Genomic DNA, 22,479 nt, shown 5'->3' on the forward strand with positions numbered 1-22,479 from the left:
CGGATTGAAAAAATAGAGCACTGTGGAGTGCTCTGCCGCGGCGGTATATATAGGCAACTTATTTGTTCCGATTCGTGGCATGAACCGGGACTAAAGCTCCACCTTCTGTCCCGGTTCAAGCCACGAACCGGGACCAATGGTTGTGGGCCAAGAGCGAGGACCATTGGTCCCGGTTCGTGGCTTGAACCGGGACAAATGGTTCCACACGAGCCGGGAACAATGCCCACGAGGCCCCGGCCGGCCCCCTGGGCTCACGAACCGGGTCTAATACCCCCCATGGGTCCCGGTTCTTGAAGAACCGGGACTAATGGGCTGGCCAGGCCCGAACGGTAGCCCTGTTTTCTACTTGTGCAACGACATAGGAATCCTAGACGCAAAGGGTATATATAACATAGGAATCAAAATAAAAGTGCAGGAAAGAACTAAATCATCGAGTAGGTGAAAAAAGATGATATGTGATGCTTGGAGTGCATGTGTTGCAATTAAATGGCAGTTGGAGCGTCGGAATGCTGAATACAGGCCCGTCTACAAGGGGGGCCAAACTGGGCGACCGCACAGGGCCCCCAAATTTTTGGGGCCCCCAAATGTGCAGGTACTAGTCAGTCCATGAAGGAAGTGGAAGGCCCGTTAACAGCAAAACTTGCTGATAGCCCGAGCTCCCACGCCCGCCCCGATCCCTGTCGCCCTTTCATCTGTAACCGATCAATCGCTCACCGCTGCGTGATGACGATTGCAATCCCCAGCTCGCCGCTCGCCGGCAATCACGCATGATCAGCTAGACGCCTACCATACTGCTCCGCCCACATAAAGCTACAAACAACCCGCGCCTGATCATCATATCGTGTGCCTCTGCCATCCTTTTTTATCCATCGCCTGCTCCGTTCCCTCATAAGTAGATTTGTTGAAATTTAGATTACTTGTACTCTTACTATGTTCTCGTTCTCCATTAAATTCAGTCACCTGTCCAATGGAATTGGTTCATGACCCTATGTGACTAGTTCGGCAAATTTTGTTCTCCACCTGACTAGTTGATATGTTGGCGATGTTTAGGCTTTTAGGTTACACTAATAAGCAAGGGTGTTTATTTTTGTAATTGCCTCTGTTGCTTGTGTCAGATAGGTCATTAATAATTTTCTTTGTCCTCCAGGCTTTACATAGATTGATAGATCTATTTTTGGATGTACTAGCCCGTGCATCAAAGATTATTCAAGGTAGCTGATCGTTCAGATTTTGAGGTTCGATCTTTTTTCATTAGTACCACCTTTGCCTTTTTTTTAATTATTCATCAATTGCATGCATTTTCAAAATTTAGGGGGTCAATTTACATTTTGTCCCAGGCCCCCAAATTTCTGGAGACGGCCCTGTGCTGAAAGATACAAGCGTGGGCCATGGAATGGCTAAGAAATGTAGAGTCTCGTAAGCATAAGAAATGTTGCCTTTGAGGCCATGATGAGACTTCCTACGATCTCAGGATGATCATAAGCAGATATTGAAATATTATTCAATCTCTTTATCTGCATGTTATTTATGCCTTGGTAATTAGGATTGTCATGTTTATATTTATGCCATATATTCCTTCGCTTACTGGTATATGTTATTTTTGGTTATCTTGTGAGTACTTATTAAGCACTCACTAGCTTGTTGTTGTGGCCGAAGAGAGGATTGATCTTCCTTCGGCTAGAAGGAACTGATCGAGAGAAATGCTAGGGAACAGTGATCCAACCAGATCCCTTTCGAATGGAGTCCAACCCAACCCTTGGTGCCCCACTTAAAGTCTTCTGTTATAGTTTGATAAGTTATTTAGTTACTTATGTGAATGGTATATTAAGAATTGCCATAAGAGCCTTGTGAAACCTTGTAGTATGCATGTATGTGTTGTGATACTACTTTGTCAAGGCACATGCCAGAGTGATTCCTGGGCTGACACATGTGATGCTCCAATTTGTAAATTGGTGTGTGACATGTTGTAGGAATGTCGTCAGCAACTTTGATGCTATATTCATGCGGTTCAACATCAACTCCAGGAGGAGGTTGGGTAGAGATTTTCAAATCCTTCGGTGGTGGTGTAATAGCAAACTTCACCATATTAAATTCAATGATGAATTGGTCGTTGAGCTAATCTTTAGCCCAATATTACGCAATCTCGTCTTTCTTTGGCCCAAATTTTCTACTTCTTTAGGTGTTTCATATCCACTCTTGATATCTTCAAGGATATCTTTGGTAGTATTCTAAATTTTCTTCTTCCCACCCTTTCTGACATGTTTCAGCTGAGCTGAGGAACTTGGTTCTGATATTTTGTTCACAACTATAGGCTTGTTTAAAGACTAGTTGGATGATTCCTCAACAATAGTCGCCTAAGACGTGTCAATTTGTTGTTTGAGATCTACAACAAACTGATTATAGCTTTCAGAACCGGATGAATCAGCAACATACATGGTACGTATGAAGAATTTAGATGCGAGGAAAGTAGATACGGTCACATGCTTAGCTAAGATTGAGTTTTGAAAAAAAAAACTTTTTTGGAGAGGAATACTTTGATGAATTTCGCTGAGAAATTTAACTTTCTGGTACTAAACTTGTGCAGATTGACGAATATGCAAAATAATACAGGATTGATTGTTGAAAGACTTAGTGGAATTTTCTGATGTAAACGATTTGACACAGAGTCTATGAGTGCTGAAGAAATAGCCTAGAACAATACCATTCGTAAGAAATTTTACTAGAAGGGTCAAAAGGAGCAGTAAAATCAAAGAAAGTTACACGAAGATGAACTCGACGAACTGTGTCTTCGATGAAAACGAGAAGTCATAGATTTGTTCTTTGTGCCCTAAATAGGTGACAAAAAACTTCCGCAATGACGGAGGCGGAGGATTTGTCCCGGTCGATGTGTTGAAGGCGACATCAAACAAATAGCGGCATCTAAGCGCGTCCTTCTCTGGCAAGATGTAATCCAGCGTGGCGCTATAGTTTGAGAGGGAGAGTTCGGCGAAAAGATAAGTGTCGGTGTCAAAACCGGCGGATCTCGGGTAGGGGGTCCCGAACTGTGCGTCTAGGCGGATGGTAATAGGAGACAAGGGACACGATGTTTTACCTAGGTTCGGGCCCTCTTGATGGAGGTAAAACCCTACGTCCTGCTTGATTAATATTGATGATGTGTGTTACAAGAGTAGATCTACCACGAGATCAAGGAGGCTAAACCCTAGAAGCTAGCCTATGGTATGATTGTTGTTCGTCCTACGGACTAAAGCCATCCGGTTTATATAGACACCGGAGAGGGCTAGGGTTACACAGAGTCGGTTACAATGGTAGGAGATCTACATATCCGTATCGCCAAGCTTGCCTTCCACGCCAAGGAAAGTCCCATCTGGACACGGGACGAAGTCTTCAATCTTGTATCTTCATAGTCTTGGAGTCCGGCCGATGATGATAGTTCAGCTATCCGGACACCCCCTAGTCCAGGACTCCCTCAGTAGCCCCTGAACCAGGCTTCAATGACGACGAGTCCGACGCGCATATTGTCTTCGGCATTGCAAGGCGGGTTCCTCCTCCGAATAATTTATAGAAGATTGTGAACACCAGGATAGTGTCCGGCTCTGCAAAATAAATTCCACATACCACCGTAGAGAAAATAATATTACACAAGTTCAATCTGCTGACGTATTTGGTGGCGTGACGTCACACCACTACCAAGCCTTTACTAGAATTGTTTTTATTGTACCACCTCAGCGTGTTTAGCGAAGCGGTTTCCTTGGCACGTCTTGTCGAAGCAGAGATCGTGTTCCCCTTATTCCGGGATTCCCATCAATACGGACGTGGGTAACCCAACCACGCCATTGATTGCGGCGCTTGGGAGATAAGCGAGTTTTATCAGGCCGGTGGGGACACATGTTTTTGCCCACCCATATAAGGGGATAAAGATCCAACCCTTTTACCTGCGCCTTCTTCCTCCTTGGCTTATCCATCTCCGCGAACTCGAGCTCCAGCGCCCTAGTCCGCACATCTCACCTCAACCTCCTCCAACTATGTTCGGAGTGGGAGGCAAGTGGATGGCCTCCTCCATCACGGAGGGGCACATCCAGAAGTTGCGCAGCGCCGGATATTTGTCCAGCAACATCGCGCATCGGCTCCCTGACGAGGGAGAGCTCATCCCCACCCCCAGGCCCCATGAGAGGGTAGTATTTCTTCCCCATTTCCTCCGCGGACTGGGCTTCCCACTCCATCCCTTTGTCCGGGGGCTCATGTTCTACTACGGCCTGGATTTCCATGATCTGGCCCCGAATTTCATCCTCAACATCTCGGCGTTTATCGTCGTGTGTGAGGCCTTCCTCTGCATCCAGCCTCACTTCGGCTTGTGGCTCAAGACCTCAAGTGTCAAGCCGAAGGTTGTGAAGGGAAGCCAAGCGGAGTGCGGAGGCGCCATGGTGGGCAGGATGTCCAACGTTACTTGGCTTGAGGGCACTTTCGTGGAAACCATTAAGGGGTGGCAATCGGGGTGGTTCTACATCACCGAGCCGCGTGACCCTGAATGGGCAGCAGCCCCCGAATTCAGATCTGGCATCCCCACACAGCTCACCTCCTGGAAAGAGAGCGGCCGGACATGGGGTGATTCGGAGGAGCTGACCGGACTCCAAGCCTGCATCCAAAAGCTAGTGGACAAGAAGCTCAAGCTTGTCAACGTAGTCCAGGTCATGCTCATCCGCCGGATTCTCCCGTGCCAACGACGGGGCTTCAACATGTGGGAGTTCGATCCGGCGCAGCACCAGACTTTGAGCGGGCTCTTCGGCACTACGTACAAAGATGTCTGGAAGGTGATGTTCAAGGGCGCCGAGGCTCCCGCATCCGCTACCGAAGATCGCGGATTCAGCTCGCAGCGTCTGGCTGACGAGGTAAGTGATTTTGTCCTTTACGGAACGCTTGTTTTCCATAGTTTGACTCTATGCGGGATCTAAACTCCCTCTCCTTTGACAGGACTGGCTGGTGAAGGCCGAGCAGACTATCTGTCCGGCCCCATTGCCAGAGGACCCAGCGGATGCCCGCTTAACGGGGCTGCTGGCTCCGGCACCCCATGTGGTGCCGAAGAAGAAGGCCAAGAAGAAGGCCACGGGGACTCGGAAGAGTTCCTGTTTTCAGGTGTTATCGGATGATGACTCCGAGGCCGACTCCTCTCGCAAAGGCGAGGAGGAGAAGAAGAAAGCCTCTCCCCCAGCGGGGGGAGGGAAGAAAAGGAAGGCCTCCCCAACGGGAGAGGCCGAAGGGTCCAAGAAGGGAAAAACTCTTTCCCCGGACTGCTCCGCCAACGCCAGTGACGACGACGAGGACTGGCCCCCAAGGGCCAAGCCCCTGGCAAGATCGTAAGTATCTGGATTACCGAATAACTTCATGGTTTTTCTTTTCGCCGCATAATATCTTTCTAATGCCGCATACAACCCTGCAGTCCGCCCAAGGATGATCTTCCCGCTTCGTCGAGCGGGTCCTTAGGTGCGTCGGATATGGATTCTCTCCCGACTGCCTCCACCCCCCGTGATGCGGACGATGCTGAGGTGGGATCCCTGGAAGGGACCCACCAGGAGGAGGAGGTTCCAGAGGTGTCGCAGAACAACCTCCCGGACTTTGCACCGGACTCGGCCCCGGAACCGATAGCGGTTCCGGAGTCCGGCGGGCGGCCCCTTCGTAAGAAGGGCAAGACCGTGACGCCGGCAGCCTCCGTCCAACCGGAGGCGCCGGATAGCTTGTTGGAGGCGCTCAATGGCGCCTCCATCGAAGAGGAACACCGCACTGTTATGAGTGCGGTGATTCAGAAGGTTCAGCTCGCCAAGAGCGGGCTGACCGAAGCCTGCAGCAGCCTTCTAACAGGCTTTGAGGTAAGAATTTTGATATATGTAAAATAGTACCGCATAGACAGTAGCCCCTGATGCTCGGTTCGGTGTTAGGAAAGAAAAGCCGGACTGAGGATCTAAAAAGATATATGCAGGAGTCATAAAAAATATGTCAATATGGGCTTGCAGGCTGTGCTGCTGACCTCTGCCGCACTGACTGCGGAGGTCAATACTTTGAAGGAAAGCCTCGAGCGGTCCGAAAACGAGCTCGGCCGTGGCAAGAAGCAGCTCGAGGACAAGGAAGGTGAGTAATACCTTATTAAAATTGTACCTTATAGAAAAGGATTTGGTTGCAAGAAAAATGACAAGGATAACGTGGATATAGCAGGGGCCATAAACGAGGTGGCGACCCTGAAGGAGGCGGTGTCCGCGGCCGAACGTAATGCGGCCGCGGAACGCACCGAGCGAGAGAAGCAGGAGGTGCGGGTGGCGGAGGTATAGCAAGAGCTCCAGGCTCTCATGGAAAAATATGAGAGTTTGGAGCGTGACTCAAAGACTCGAGAGTCCGAGCTTGCGACGGCTCTTGAGAGTGCCAAAGCCGATAAGGCCGAAGCCTATAAGGCCCTCCAGGAAGTCGAGGCGTTGAAGAAAATAGCGGCAGGTAAGGCGTTTTTCATGCAAAGTAAGCATGTGAGTGTGAATTACATATCACTTACCCGAATTCAGAGCTCTCTAGGAGCGTTCACAGATCTGCCCCGTAGCGTGTCCGATGCTGCCGCTTTCTACAGGGCCGAGGAGGGGAGCTCAATGGAGAAGGTCTTATGGTCTCAGTATGCTGAGGCCGGACATCCGGTGCCCCTTAGCGACCAGCTGAAGCAGCTGGTCGAGCTCCACAGGGTGGCCGAACAGGCCATGAAGGGCCTCATAGTTCGGCTGTGGCCTAAGGAGGCCATGCCTGGGAGCTACTTTGGCTTGGTGCGGCGGCTGGTGGATGCGTGCCCGTGGGTTGAAGTCATCAAGCACTCCGCCTGTATTGAAGGTGCCCGTCGGGCCCTTGCCCGTGCAAAGGTGCACTGGGGCAAGATGGATGCCCAGAAGCTTGTGACGGACACGCCACTGCAGGGCAAGGAGCATCGCACGCCCGAGATGTATTATAAGAGTGTCCTGAAGGGTGCCCGCATTATTGCGGGTGAGTGCTCCAAAGATGTAATATTTGAGTAGACTCGCATTTTGTTATCCTGTGCGCTGAAAACTTAGTTCATATGCGCTAAGCAACGCTTGCTAATTTAAAATATTACCTTCTGTGTGGCTGTTTATCAAATCTGAGAGATGGCAAGTCGTCGGCTTTAGCCCCCATGCCACGAGTGTTGGGGTGTTCGGGATAAACTTGAGCACTCTTGTTCCCATTTTTGGGTCCATCTAGGGAGGCGCTCAACAGAACGAACAAGGAAACCGGACTTATAATGCTTGAACACTCTCACTTAGCCATAGAATTCTATAATTTTAAATTTCGGTGAAGCCCCTAGTCTTCGGAAGGCCAAATTTGGGGCGCTATCCACACCTGGGCCGGACAAAGCTGGCTCCTCACTCTAAGCGGCATAAGTCTTTAGGGACTCGCAAAAAACCTCTTGAACAGCGACCGGCTCTCGCCTCATCATGACGGTTAGTTTTAGCTTTCTCCACTGAGGCGCTCGCCCAGCTCAACTGGGGCGCAATCGCAGTGGTTCTCCCAGTGCTACCTTAGCCGATACAACGGAACGTAAGGTACCAAAACATGGGAGCCGGGCAAACCCAACTATTGACCCAAGACATGATTCGGAGCCGATGCATATAATGCTATAAGTTCGGGGTGCCGCACTTGTGAAAGTGTTCGGACTTATCACACCATGATGCGGGAAACATAAGCCCCTGGTGTATTTAGCCGTACCAAAATGTACGGATGCAACATGTCATAAATGAACATATGTATAAGAAAGAAATGCAATTGGAAGCAAAAAGGTGATGCATTACTTATTCAAGAAAAGACTGCCTTGAATGCAGAACGATACAAATGGTGCGATAAGCAAGGGATGGGACTATGAAACATGTCCCCCTCTAGGGGGTAGGCTGCGGAATGGTGTATAAAACAGATTTAATGCTCGTAATGGAGACCACCTGGATATTCGTTGTAGCCTTTCTCCTTCCCTGGCTGTTGCATCGTGAGTTCGGCAGGTTTGCTGCCGGACAGGGCCTCTGACGAACGGAGTCCTGTGGGTAAAAATAAAAAGAAAAAAGAAAAAAAGAATGACACACTTGAGAGCCCCTGGTGTGGTTGAGCCGCATTCTGGGCCTATCGTGGTCGTGCCCCTCTCCCCATGCCCATGGTATCTCCAAAGCGTAATGGTGTACGCGATGGACCTGTCTTGACGTTTTGCAGGGGCTGGGGTTGGGGCCGCACTGCTACGCGTGCTCAGAACATGCCAGGTGGTCTTGTTGTAGGTTACTCCGGGCGCATTTAGCCGTGTCCAGTCGCTTAACGGCCGGACTCGAGAATTGCCTTAAGAGGCTACACTGTACTTCTGCCGTGAGAGCCGCTGTATGTTCCTCCGTTCGGAGAGAGCGTTCAGTGTTTCCGTTGACCGTGATGACTCCTCGAGGGCCTGGCATCTTGAGCTTGAGGTATGCGTACTGCGGCACCGCGTTGAACTTTGCGAACGCGGTTCGTCCGAGCAGGGCATGATAGCCGCTGCGGAACAGAACTATGTCGAAGATTAACTCCTCGCTTCGGAAGTTATCCGGGGATCCGAAGACCACTTCCAGTGTAACTGAGCCTATACAATTGGCTTCTACACCTGGCATGATGCCTTTAAAGGTCGTCTTGGTAGGTTTAATCCTTGAGGGGTCTATGCCCATTTTGCGCACTGTATCCTGATAAAGCAGATTTAGGCTGCTGCCGCCGTCCATCAGGACTCTGGTGAGGTGAAATCCATCGACGATTGGGTCTAAAACCAATCCAGCGAATCTGCCGTGGCGGATGCTGGTGGGGTGGTCCCTTCGGTCAAAAGTGATCGGGCAGGAGGACCATGGATTGAACTTCGGGGCAACTGGCTCCATCGCGTATACATCCCTAAGTGCACGCTTCCGCTCCCTTTTGGGTATGTGCGTTGCGTATATCATGTTCACCGTCCGCACCTGTGGGGGGAAACCCTTCTGTCCTCTGTTGTTCGGCGGTCGGGTCTCTTCCTCGTCATCGCTATGCAGCCCCTTGTCATTGTTTTCGGAAATTAACTTGCCTGCCTGCTTGAATACCCAACAGTCCCTGTTGGTGTGGTTGGCTGGCTTTTCGGGGGTGCCGTGTATCTGGCACGAGCGGTCGAGTATTCGGTCCAAATTGGACGGACCCGGAGTAGTTCTTTTGAATGGCTTTTTCCGCTGACCGGGTTTAGAGCCTCTGAATCCAGCATTGACTGTCGTATCCTCACTATTGTCGCTGTTAATGCGGCGTTTGTTTTTGTTGTGACGTGACCTGCCATTACGGTCCTTGATATCCGGACTGCCAGAATTTTTGCTGAGGTTGTTGTTGCGTGCTAGCCAGCTGTCCTCACCCGCACAGAAGTGGGTCATGAGTGATGTGAGGGCTGCCATGGATTTCGGCTTTTCCTGTCCCAGGTGCCGGGCAAGCCACTCGTCGCGGATGTTATGCTTGAAGGCCGCGAGGGCCTCCGCATCCAGACAGTCGACGATTTGGTTTTTCTTGGTTAAGAACCGTGTCCAGAATTGTCTGGCCGATTCATCTGGCTGCTGAATTATATGGCTTAGGTCGTCAGCGTCTGGTGGTCGCACATACGTGCCTTGGAAGTTATCGAGGAATGCGGCTTCCAGGTCTTCCCAACTCCCAATTGACTCTACTGGCAAGCTGTTAAGCCAATGCCGGGCTGGTCCTTTAAGATTGAGTGGGAGATATTTGATGGCGTGAAGATCGTCACCGCGGGCCATGTGGATGTGAAGGAGATAGTCTTTGATCCAAACCACGGGGTCTGTTGTGCCATCGTAAGATTCAATATTCATGGGTTTAAACCATTCGGGGATTTGATGATCCATTACTTCATCTGTGAAGCATAGTGGGTGTGCGGCGCCTCTGTACTGGGCGATATCACGACGGAGCTCAAAAGAGCTTTGTCTATTTTGTTCGGCCCGGCTGGACTTACTGTGTCCGGCGCGACGGTTGTCGTCATGTGTCATGGGGCTCCCACGCGATCCATAGATCGATCTTACTTGTCTTGCCTTATCCTCCAATATATCTCGCAAGTCTGGAGCGTTCCCCTGTGGCCTTGTGCTTTTCGAGCGATGCCGGGGTACGGTTCTAGTGAAGGGCCTAGAGGCCTCTCTGTCGCGACCACGGGGTGGTCGGTCAGCCGTATTGTGTGCTGGTGATGCGGGTTCATACGCCTCCTCCTCTAATCGGGGGAGCAGCTTGCGTTTAGGGTAGCTTTTGGAGGGGCGTTCGAGCTCATGCTCTTCGGCCGCGAGGACTTCAGTCCATCTGTCAGCTAGCAGATCTTGATCAGCTCTAAGTTGTTGCTACTTTTTCTTGAGGCTGTTCGTCGTGGCCATAAGTCTGCGTTTAAAACGCTCTTGTTCAAGGGGATCCTCGGGCACGACGAATTCGTCGTCGTCGAGGCTTGCCTCGTCTCCGGAGGGAGGCATATAATCCTCTACCTCTTCTTCTGCCGCTCTCTCATGAGGGCTGGCGTCTCTGTACTCCTGTGCTGAATCTTGCTGGAGTGGGTTGTGTTCGGCACTGTCTGGGGTGTTATTATCTCCGGTGCCGGTCTTCATTCTTGCTGTGGCGGGATTTAGAGCGGCGCCGCTGATGCCGGTGCTTGGGCTGCTTCTTGGAGGGGTCATCCTCCGCTGTTCCTTCGCCATTCCCATCCTTTGGGATATCCACCATGTATATGTCATATGATGAGGTGGCTTTCCAGTGCCCGGTAGGCACTGGTTCTTGGTCGTCTCTGGCATCGTCGTCCATACCGTTGATGTCTTTGGAGTCGTAGTCTAGCATGTCGGTTAGATCGTCGAAAGTGGCTACTAAGTGGGTGGTGGGTGGGCTTTGAATTTCTTCGTCGTCCGCATCCCAACCGTCCTGACCGCAGTCCGGCCAGGGCTCTCCTGATAATGAGAGATACTTTAGCGAACTCAAGATGTCGCTGAAAGGTGAGTGTTGAAAGATGTCTGCAGCGGTGAACTCCATGACCGGCACCCAATCGGATTCGATTGGAGGGGGCGCGGGAGGTTCGGAGTCCGGCAAGGAGTCAGGCACCTCGGAGTCACGAGCTTCATGAGGGACAAGGTCAGTGTTCGGCTCTATCGCCGTAGAGGTTGCAGCCCCCGAGGCGGTGTCTAACCATCCGTCCTCGATCTGCGCAGCCGGCTCCGAATTGAAGATCGGAGCGGGCTCGAGTGCGGCCTCCAGGGTACTGTCCGGCTGCAGAGCTAAATCATGCCCGTCGTGACAGTGCGGCGCGCTTGGCTGTGGCTCAAATCCATCGAAGATCAAGTCCCCGCGGATGTCAGCCGTGAAGTTCAAACTTCCAAATCTGACCTGACGGCCAGGGGCGTAGCTTTCGATCTGCTCCAGATGGCCAAGCGAATTGGCCCGCAGTGCAAAGCCGCCGAATACGAAGATCTATCCGGGGAGGAAGGTCTCACCCTGGACTGTGTCGTTGATGATGATCGAAGAAGCCATCGAGCCTATCGGTGACGACACAGAGGAACTCTCAATGAAAGCACCAATGTCGGTGTCAAAACCGGCGGATCTCGGGTAGGGGGTCCCAAACTGTGCGTCTAGGCAGATGGTAACAGGAGACAAGGGACACGATGTTTTACCCAGGTTCGGGCCCTCTTGATGGAGGTAAAACCCTACGTCCTGCTTGATTAATATTGATGATGTGTGTTACAAGAGTAGATCTACCACGAGATCAAGGAGGCTAAACCCTAGAAGCTAGCCTATGGTATGATTGTTGTTCGTCCTACGGACTAAAGCCATCCGGTTTATATAGACATCGGAGAGGGCTAGGGTTACACAGAGTCGGTTACAATGGTAGGAGATCTACATATCCGTATCGCCAAGCTTGCCTTCCACGCCAAGGAAAGTCCCATCCGGACACGGGACGAAGTCTTCAATCTTGTATCTTCATAGTCTTGGAGTCCGGCCGATGATGATAGTTCGGCTATCCGGACACCCCCTAGTCCAGGACTCCCTCAATAAGACCCTCACTAAGAATTGAAAGGAGGACAAGCACGTGTACTTATATACTAAGAAGTCGAAGGGATGTGTTGTTCTGAATATAATTCAACGGTTGGATAAGGATATGTCTGTTGAGTTTGTTGAACATGTGGCACTCAATCACTTTGTTATTAGGCTCTGGGTTTTCCTCACCTATGATTCACTCAATTTCGTCAGGGGGAGGGGTTTCTCATACAATACTTCTCCTGAATAACGCAGAGTAGCCGACATGCTATTGGAAAAGACGCGTCCACCAACATGTTGCCATTAGCTATCATAACGACTGGTAACCTTACAACAGGTTTCCTAAATCCTCAGCGAAGAATTCAAACTTATGTGTTCTAAAGAATCACCTTCAACATGCAAGCCTGAAGACTCTGCAAAGGAGATTTCCAAAGTCTTCAACTTCAAAGAAATAGGTTCGATTGAGAACAACTAGAGACACACTGTTGTCCTAGTAACACATGAACACCCCCACCATCCCCCCTAGCAATACGTTTTGCCATGTTGGCTCAAAGAATAACAAAAAGAACTATTAAAGAGGTAAGCCTTCAGGGTCCAAATCTTCAGTTAAGTCTTCGACGGGCGCACCAAAATCTTGAATGTCTTCACATCACTTTTAACTAATAGTGGTTAAAGCAAATGCTCAGGGACTATACTCACAAACACATTAGTCCCTTAACAACTTTTTTCATAAATCATCCATAAATCTACAAAGGAGGCACTAGATGCACTTATACATTGGCTATTATGAGCTCATTTTAGCAATCCATTCTTGTACAGATCAACATTTTGACATGGATGTTGTAGATGAAGAAAGTCAAGGGAGTCAAAGCAAATTGGGATAGTGAGGCTCACATCATTTTATGGATGTGTGCATAGATGAAGTGCAAGCAAATAATCATCATGGTTCCTTCTTGTCCGAAAGAGGGTATGATAATTTGATTAGGAAGTTCAATGAGCGCACAATGAGAAATTATTCGCGTCGGCAATTAAAAAATAGGTATGATGCATGTAGAATTGATTATAGCATATGGAATACATTGCTTCAAAACGCATCTAGCATAGGAAGAGATCATTTTAGAAAGACCATTGATGCTATCAATGATTAGTGAGCATTTAATTTAAAGGTATCATTGTTGTCATGGAATTTTCCATGTAGTGTAATGTTGCAGGTATCATTGCGTTTAACGTGTATCTATGTTATTTGATTGCAAGCATGTCTGCAAGCTGCCAACTTTCGGTTTGCTCCACGAGCAGAGGAGGATCAAATGAGAGAGATGTGTGTGATGCTTGTTGTGTCACAAATGAGCATGTGATGGTGCCAAACCCCACATATCAAGGTGGTCCCTCTCAAGTCCATTTGGAATATGATTCTGGCTAAATCTCTCATGACTTGTGTAATCCTTATTCGCCAAGTCCTAAGGTTAATGAAAAGATGGCAAGCAAGAATGCTAAAAATGAGGCATCGATGCATATTGTCGAAGTATTTGATGCAAGGAAAAGAGAGTGCAAAATCAGAGTGTAAACGAGATTGTGGATCCAACAAGATAGGAGATTCATGAGATGATGGCCATGATGCTTCCGAGAACACCTCCGAAGGGGAAACACGAGACATTCAACCATTTCATTCTTCATTGCAAAACATCATCGAAAAATCATTTGGTGTTCCCAGGATGAAATGGCGAGTTCTCCTAAGCATACCATGGTATAAACTGGAGCATGTGTCTCCACAACTGCAATTTTGATATCAAGTTACATGAGCATGGAACCTGGAGTAGAGAGACAAGGGATGTTTGGTAACAAAACTTTACAACCTTTTAAATTTAAATATTTAGCACTTTATGGTATTCGTAAATCATTTTGGTGATCATATTCAATGAGAAATTGTTCGAAACAACCAAGTGTTAGCAATTCAACACATGGTTTAAATCTAAGGGCATCATAGACTCTTTTTACATACAAATGGATGAAAATGGAGTGGAAAGTTTCCGCTTTTCCGGACCAAAAATGGAAACAGAGAGGAAATATGAAAATAAAAATGGAAATTTGCAAAACGGAAATGGAAATAGAATTTTTATGCGGAAACAGAAACAAAAACAGAACGGTGTTTGCCGGTGGAACACACGTGGAAACGGAACTTTCTGTTTCCGTAAATATGGAATTTCTGTTTCTACTATAGGTGGCCCAACTACAAAAGAACACACAATGACACAATGGGTAGAATGAGCAGAATTGATCATTTCAGGACCAACTTTTACTACCACTCAAGTACTCAACTAGACCCTATACGGGATTGTCATGTACTACTACAATACTATCCTATGTTGCTAACACAACCATATTATTTTGTAGTCATGTTAACAATTCCAGAAATTATTTTTTTTGTTTATATTTCTCTACGATTCAAGGAGGTTTTAAGTTCTGGTCAACAAACCGTTTTGTTTCCGTGTCCGCTCTGTATTTGCTCTGCGTCTGTTTCCGGTAGTATTTGTTTTCATATTCGTTTCCGGGGTTTCTGTATTCGTTTCTACTTCTGCAAAAGAATGAAAACAAATATGGTAGCACCTGGTTCCGTCTGTTTCCATGCTGTTTTGAACTCATACTATAATATCTTAAGTGAACCGGATGGTTGATTCTATGGGCAGTTTCCCATAATCTAACTCTCGACAATCTACGACCGAAAAGAATCGTCCCCTTCAGTTGGTCACCTAGATACTTCAGCAGGTGATAACCCACAAGTATAGGGGATCGCAACAGTTTTCGATGGTAGAGTATTCAACCCAAATTTATTGATTCGACACAAGGGGAGCCAAAAAAATATTCTCAAGTATTAGCAGTTGAGTTGTCAATTCAACCACACCTGAAAGACTTAATATCTGCAACAAAGTATTTAGTAGCAAAATAGTATGAAAGTAACGGTAATGGTGGCAAAAGCAACAGTAGCAGTTTTGTAGCAATCGTAACAGTGGCAACGGAAAAGTAACTTAGCATCAACCCGCGCTGGTTCGACCGATGACGTCAGTGCAACGAGGGCTGGCTTTTAGCTCTTGGGGAGTGCCGTGTCTCACCCCGGCTCGTAATGTGCGGTTACCCAAGGATTTCAAGGGCCCGCGTAAAGTGCCTAATTACACCACCGATTTACCCCCCGAGTCATGGGTTGAGAGTTACGAGATGGCAATGGAGATGATGGATGTGGACGAAGCGGCGTGTGTGAAGTACTTCACCATGATGTTGGACGGAACGGCTCGCACTTGGTTAAAAAGTCTGCCCGTTAACTCTGTCGGTTCATGGGGCGAGTTGAAGGCCCGATTTATAGCAAACTTCAAAGATATGTTCAAGCAACCCATGCCGACCGTAGATCTTGCTGCTTGTGTCCAAGGAGAAGGCGAATCAACGACTCACTGGGTGCGCTGTGTTTCAGAAATATCCTGCATTCGTCAGACAACATCAATGCTGATTCGGCGATCATAACATTGGAGGGCAATTGCCGGTTTAAGCCGTTGAAGTTGAAGTTGGGATCGCTCAAGCGTCACTGTAATGACATGGGAACACTTATGGCAGCTTTGGTTAAATACGTTGATTCTGATAATTCCAAGGATCCCGAGTCTGACGAAGAGAAGCCGGAGAAGGGAAAGAAGAATGTCGGTGCAAAGGGACAGCAGTATAACCAGGCAAGCCATGGGAATAACGGTAAGCACAAAGCGGACAATAATTCCGATTTTGTAGCTAACACCAACATACATGGTAACAATCAGAGCCATAAGGGTAAACCACCCCCACGGGGCGGAGGATCAGGCATGAATCTGGAGCGTCTGTTGAACCAGCTCTGCCCAAAGAACGGGACGCAAGATAAACTGGCTACGCACCTATGGAAGGATTGCTTCATTATGCGAGAGTTCAAAAATTCAGATCTCTTCCGGTATGATCATGGACCATCCGGCGGTTCAGGACCCAGGTTTCACGAGCCGGGTCATGGTGGAGGTAATTCCGGTTCAGGTTGTCAAGGCAACCAAGGTGGACAGGGCAATCAAGGCAATCAGGGTAACCAAGGTGGTTATAACCAACAGGGGAATCAACAGCAGCAGCAGTCGGGTTATCAGAGTAACCCGAAGTAGTTAAATAGTGGACAGTATCATGTCTTCACTACTATCTGTGCAAGCGCAATCAGAAGCTTCATAAGAGGGCAGTGAACTCCGTTGAACCGGTCGTGCCCCGCTATTTGCGCTGGTCCGAACAACCCAATGTGTGGAGTCGAGAAGATCATCCGCCCCGGGTTGATAATCCGGGTCATCTGGCATTGGTGGTCGCGCCACAGGTTGGAGGTTATAAGTTCACTAAGGTACTCATGGATGGAGGGAGCAGTATCAACATCTTGTATTATGAAACTTTTTGGTGTATGGGGTTGACGGATAAAAATCTTAAATTGTCGAACACCATTTTTCACGGTGTAGTGCCTGGTAAATCGGCTTACCCGGTCGGTAAGATAGCTCTGGAGGTGGTTTTCGGAGATGATCATGATTCAAGATCAGAGTCGTTGACCTTTGAGGTGGTAAAAATCAGAAGTCCGTACCATGCCCTGTTTGGACGGCCGGTCTATGCTAAGTTCATGGCAAGGCCGTGTTATGTTTATCTGCAGCTCAAGATGCCGGGTCATAAGGGGACCATCACGGTTCATGGCAGCCGCAAGATCTCTCTGGAGTGCGAGGAAGGTGATGCGGCTTATGCTGAGTCGGTTTGTGCAATAGAGGAGTTAAAATTCTATAGGGACAATGTTGATCCAGCAGACATGACTTTTCTGAAGAAGCCCACCACAGAGCATGATCCGGCTTTGAAGTTTAAATCGGCTGATGAATCTAAGTTGGTTGATTTTGTCCCTGGCGATTCATCCAAGCAGTTCAGCATCAGTGTTAACTTGGATCTGAAATAGGAAAGCGCGCTCATCGAGTTCATTCGTGAGAACCGGGACATCTTTGCATGGAAACCTTCTGATATGCCAGGTGTACCGAGGGAACTCGCTGAGCACACTCTTAATATTGGTCCCAAGTTTAAACCGGTCAAGCAATTTCTTCGCCGCTTTAATGAAGAGAGACGCAAGGCCATTGGTGAGGAGGTAGTCCAGCTCTTGGCAGCGGGGTTTATTGTGGAGGTCTTTCACCCTGAGTGGTTGGCTAACCCGGTACTGGTACTCAAGAAGAATGGCACTTGGCGTATGTGTGTGGACTACACAGATTTGAACAAGGCTTGTCCAGCTGATCCCTTTGCCCTCCCCCGTATTGATCAGATTATTGATGCTACGACGGGTTGTGAGCCGTTGAGTTTTCTGGATGCTTATTCGGGTTATCATCAAATCAAAATGGCGGTTAAGGACCAGGAGAAGACGGCTTTTATAACTCCCTTTGGAGCCTTCTGCTATGTATCTATGCCTTTTGGGCTCAAAAGCGCCCAAGCGACTTATCAGCGGTGTGTGCATTGCCTTCATAATCAGATTGGGTGCAATGTTCATGCTTTTGTGGATGATATTGTTGTGAAGTCCAGAAAGGCAGACACACTGATAGCTGACTTACAGGAAACTTTTGATAATCTGAGGGTTTATAAGGTGATGCTTAATCCGGCCAAGTGTGTTTTTGGTGTGCCAGCCGGCAAGCTCTTGGGTTTTCTGGTGTCTAACAGGGGCATTGAAGCTAATCCAGAAAAGATCAAGGTTATTACATACCTGGCTAAACCGGCGTGTATCAATGACGTACAAAGACTGGCAGGTCGGATTGCAGCGCTGAGCCGGTTTATCAGCCGGTTGGGGGAGAAGGCGATTCCTCTGTATCAGATGCTGAAGAAAACATACAATTTTGTCTGGAGTGATGCTGCTAATGCGGCGTTTGAGGATCTCAAGAAGTAGTTGGCCGAACTGCCCGTCCTTGCTGCCCCCATTGATAAGGAACCATTGCTGTTATACGTGGCTGCTAATGCCCGAGCTGTCAGCGTGGCTATTGTAGTGGAGCGCAAGGAGGCTGGTAAGGAGTATCCGGTTCAACGGCCGGTTTATTATATCAGTGAGGTACTTATCGAGTCCAAGCAGAGATATCCCCATTGGCAGAAGTTGGTATATGGAGTGTTTATGGCGAGCTGGAAGCTTAAGCAATACTTTCAAGGCCATCCATTATTGTGTTCAGCTCCTCTCCGTTGGGAGATATCATTCAGAACAGGGAGGCGACTGGCCGGGTTGCTAAGTGGGCTATTGAACTTGGGCCTCACGGGTTGAAATATATGCCTCGCACTGCTATCAAGTCCCAAGCGCTCGTGGATTTCATCAATGACGGGACAGAGTTTGCAGGCACGGAGGATAAACCGGATAACACATATTGGACTATTCACTTCGATGATCCAGACAATTGGTGGGCTCGGGGGCTGGAGTGGTTCTTACTTCCCCTCGAGGGGACAAATTTTGTTATGTTCTCCGCTTAATGTTTCCCTGTACTAACAATGCAGCCCAGTATGAGGCCTTGCTCCACGGTCTTCTGATGGCCAAGGAGATGAGCTTAATCCGGGTACGTTGCTTTGGCGACTCCGATTTAGTGGCTCAGCAGGTATCTGGTACATGGGACTCCAAGGATCCACTTATGGCGGCTTATCGGCGTGAGGTGGATGTCATTGTCGGTCACTTCAAGGGTTACCAGGTCGAGCACATTGATCGGCGCAAGAATGAAGCAGCAGACGCTCTAAGCCGGCTCGGATCCCAGCGTAAACCAGTGCCGCCTAATGTTTTTCTAGATGTTCTGCATAATCTGTCGGTCAAGATACCAACAGAGGAGGATCTGGCTATTCCTGACCCAAAAGCTCAATTGGTGGCGGTTCTTCATGCTATCCCTGATTGGACAGTGTCGTACCTGGCATATATGACCCGGGGTGAGTTACTAGAGGACGAAGTTTTGACCAGGCAGATAATCCGGCGGTCCAAGTCCATGACTATTGTCAATGGCGAGTTACATCATTGCAGTGTCTCAGGGGTGTTTCAGCGTTGTGTTTCTCCTGAAGAAGGCTGTGAGATCCTGCGTGAAATCCATGAAGGAGATTGTGGTCATCATGCCGGTTCAAAATCCTTGGTGGCTAAAGCATTCCGGCACGGCTTTTACTGGTTAATAGCTCATGTTGATGTGGAGGATCTGGTCAGAAAGTGTGATGGATGTCAGAAGTTTTCACGCTGAGCTCATGTTCCGGCTCAGGAATTGAGGATGATTCCGATCACCTGGCCGTTTGCAACTTGGGGCTGGATATGGTTGGGCCTTTTAAGAGGTCTAAGGATAAGAAGACCCACCTTCTAGTGGCGGTTGATAAATTCACCAACTGGGTAGAGGCAGAGCCAGTGAGCAAGTGTGATGCGGCCACGACGGTTCAGTTCATGAAAAAGGTGATCTTCCGCTTTGGCTTTCCACACAGCATCATAACAAATAATGGCACGAATCTCTCCAAGGGTGCTATGGAAGAGTTCTATCAACAAGAGCACATCTGGCTTGATGTGTCATCAGTGGCCCACCCCCAATCTAATGGTCAAGCGGAGAGAGCTAATCAATAAATCCTAAAGGGTATCAAGCCCCGGCTTATGGTCCCTTTGCAGCGGACGCCGGGTTGTTGGGTGGAGGAGTTGCCTTCCGTTTTATGGAGCATTAACACCACCCCAATAGATCTACGGGTTACACACCCTTCTTCATGGTTTACGGAGCAGAAGCAGTTCTCCCAAGTGATATTCGCCATGACTCGCCCCGAGTGGCAGCTTATATTGAAGCGGACAATGAAAGAGCACACCAAGATGCATTGGACCTGTTAGATGAAAAATGGGATATTGTGGCAGCTCGTTCGGCGATTTATCAGCAAGACCTGCGGTATTATCACAGCCACCGGGTTAAAACCAGAACTTTTCAGGAAGGCGACTTAGTGCTCCATCTTATCCAGGATCAGACGGATATGCACAAGTTATCCCCACCTTGGGAAGGGCCCTTTGTGGTCAGCAAGAATCTGAACAACGGGTCATACTACCTCATCGATGTTCGAGAGCACAAAGACACATGCAAGTCAGAGGAGGAGACTCGTTGGCCATGGAATATATCTCATCTTCGGCCTTACTACACCTGAGCCACAGGCTCCTACTATGTATATATTTTTGACAATGTACATATTATGATCAATAAATAAACCGGCATCCTTGCTAAAGCGGGGCCTCTACCATTTCGTCTTATATGTCTTCTTGGTTACATGGGGGCTCATGCTTATAAAGCGGAGTTTTCCATTAAACCGTCTTATAAAGCCACAACAAAGTTTGGGAGCTTCACACCCAAGGGGCCAAAGAGAGTCTGCTGCAAAGCACAGCTCAAACATAGGCACCCACCGAGCACAGCTCAAAAATGTTACTTGGGGGCTCTTTGTGCATAGTAACAAAGATTTTGAAAGGACCCCTGTAATAGGCTATCAAGCTAGGCTTGGAAGCTAGGTGTATTCACCTAAAACCCCGAGTTAACCTGCCTTCATCAAGTAAGCCACTCCGTCCAGGTAATCCTGGTATGACCCATCGAACGTTTGACAAGTCAATCTTATACAGACCCTGAACTTGTCAAAGTTAAAATGACAATTGGTTAATGTGAGGTCTATCTTAAAAGGCTTTGAAAAATGGTTTAACTCAACGGCCTAGCAGCCCATGAAAAGCCTCGAATTTGGGCCTGGCAGCCCTTGAAAAGCCTCGACTACAAGTTTTCATTTGCTTTTGTTTTGCCAAGTTGTTTCTCCTATGATAAGGATTTGAGATAAACCGGCGTTTATTGACCCGGCCTGACTATAACTCATTAATATAACCCGGTATTTGTTAATCCGGCGTGGCTTTCAACTATCAGTTGTTAGTACACAACCAAATTTAAACCAGTGTTTCTTAACCGGGTCTGGCATTGACTATAAGTCACCAGGACAATCATCCGGTGTTTATCATAACCCGGCATGGCTTATTATAAACCAGCACAACATGGTGGGAGTTATCAACACTCAAGATTTGGGTTATCACCCTTACTACAAGAACGTTGGTAAACCAACGATGTGATTCAATATCACAGAGGACGGTGCACAAATGATAAACCGGCTTCCGAATTATGATTCCTCTTCAGCTTGATGAGGAGGTTGCGGATCATCCTGCGCCGGTTCAACCTCCGCCTCCCCACCCACTGGCTGGAAGTCAATGGTTGCCCAGTTCCAGACAAAGCTCGGAAGACAGCTTCATCGCTTATAAGATCTAACGGTTCAACATCAGGGGCATAAGTGTGCTTACGGATTGGCGGGATTAGATTTTGGGCTTCATAAACTGATGCATCGATGCGTCTGTTGTCTGCGTCATAGATGGACCGGTGGAAGGATAAATCAGTCTCTTCGGCCAATCTACTTGCAAGCATGCGCATCTCTTTCGGCAAGGCTTTAAGGGCATCATTGTCAAACTCTGACCCGTCTTCTTTTTGGCTAGGATAGCCATTTCCAATGTCTTCCGGATCAAGATCAGCTATCCAAACCTTAGCCCGAGTCAGTGCACATAAAGCGCCAGCCCTTGCAGCAGATCTCTTCATCTCTTCTAGCTGGGCAGGTGTCATGGATAGTTTGGCCAATGTGTCCTTGATTAATGTTGGCGGCGGTTTATTGTACGAGGTTGTGCAGATGACCCGTTGAGCGCCGGTATACAACTGCTCTATCAAAGTATAAGTGGCCTTCAGTTTCTTGCGCATATTTGAGCCAAGATGGGCGACACGGCTACCTGCAATGGTAACAATATTATTGTCAAACCGGTGATTTCAAGGATGATTCAGTACGGTTCATAACAAGGCTACTTACCAAAGATGGCAGAAGTCATAGCGTTGATTTGCCGCTTTAATCCAGTCAGCTCTTCTGCCACCGGGTTAAGGGCCGCTTCAGCATCTTCCGCCCGTTTTGTCAAAGTGGCTTTTTCAGCCTCCCAGTCTGCTCGCTCGCCTTTGAAGCCATCCTTCAATTGCTCCATGGCTATTAAAGCGCCCTTCAACTCATCTTTGGCCTTGGATGTTTCGGCTTGCTGGGACTTGATGTTTTCCTAGAGGTCGGTGATTTGAGAATCTTTGTTGGTTAAGCCAACCTGCAAAAGAAAGACAATCAGTTGGCAATAAAAAATTTCAAAGTCCCAAGCACATAACAAGTTATGCACTTGGCACTTGGGGGCTAATGCGAATTGAGTTTTTCTCAAATCATATTTTTAAAGTCCCAAGCATACAACATGTTATATACTTGGCACTTGGGGGCTAATGCATATCGGATCGATTCAAGGTTATCAAATTTTTACTGCATGAACCGGATCATGTTAATGACTGAAAGGAATTCTGATGTATAAACCGGATTATC

The 22,479-nt window shown here is 48.2% G+C and overlaps 1 pseudogene; it reads right to left on the reverse strand.

Annotated features, from left to right (window-relative positions):
* The window catches only part of LOC119310737, a 33,709-nt pseudogene extending 11,604 nt beyond the window's left edge, over positions 1-22,105 (reverse strand).
* Between the last annotated feature and the right edge of the window lie 374 nt (positions 22,106-22,479).

This window comes from Triticum dicoccoides, chromosome 5B (genome assembly GCF_002162155.2).
Source record: "Triticum dicoccoides isolate Atlit2015 ecotype Zavitan chromosome 5B, WEW_v2.0, whole genome shotgun sequence".
NCBI lineage: Eukaryota > Viridiplantae > Streptophyta > Magnoliopsida > Poales > Poaceae > Triticum > Triticum dicoccoides.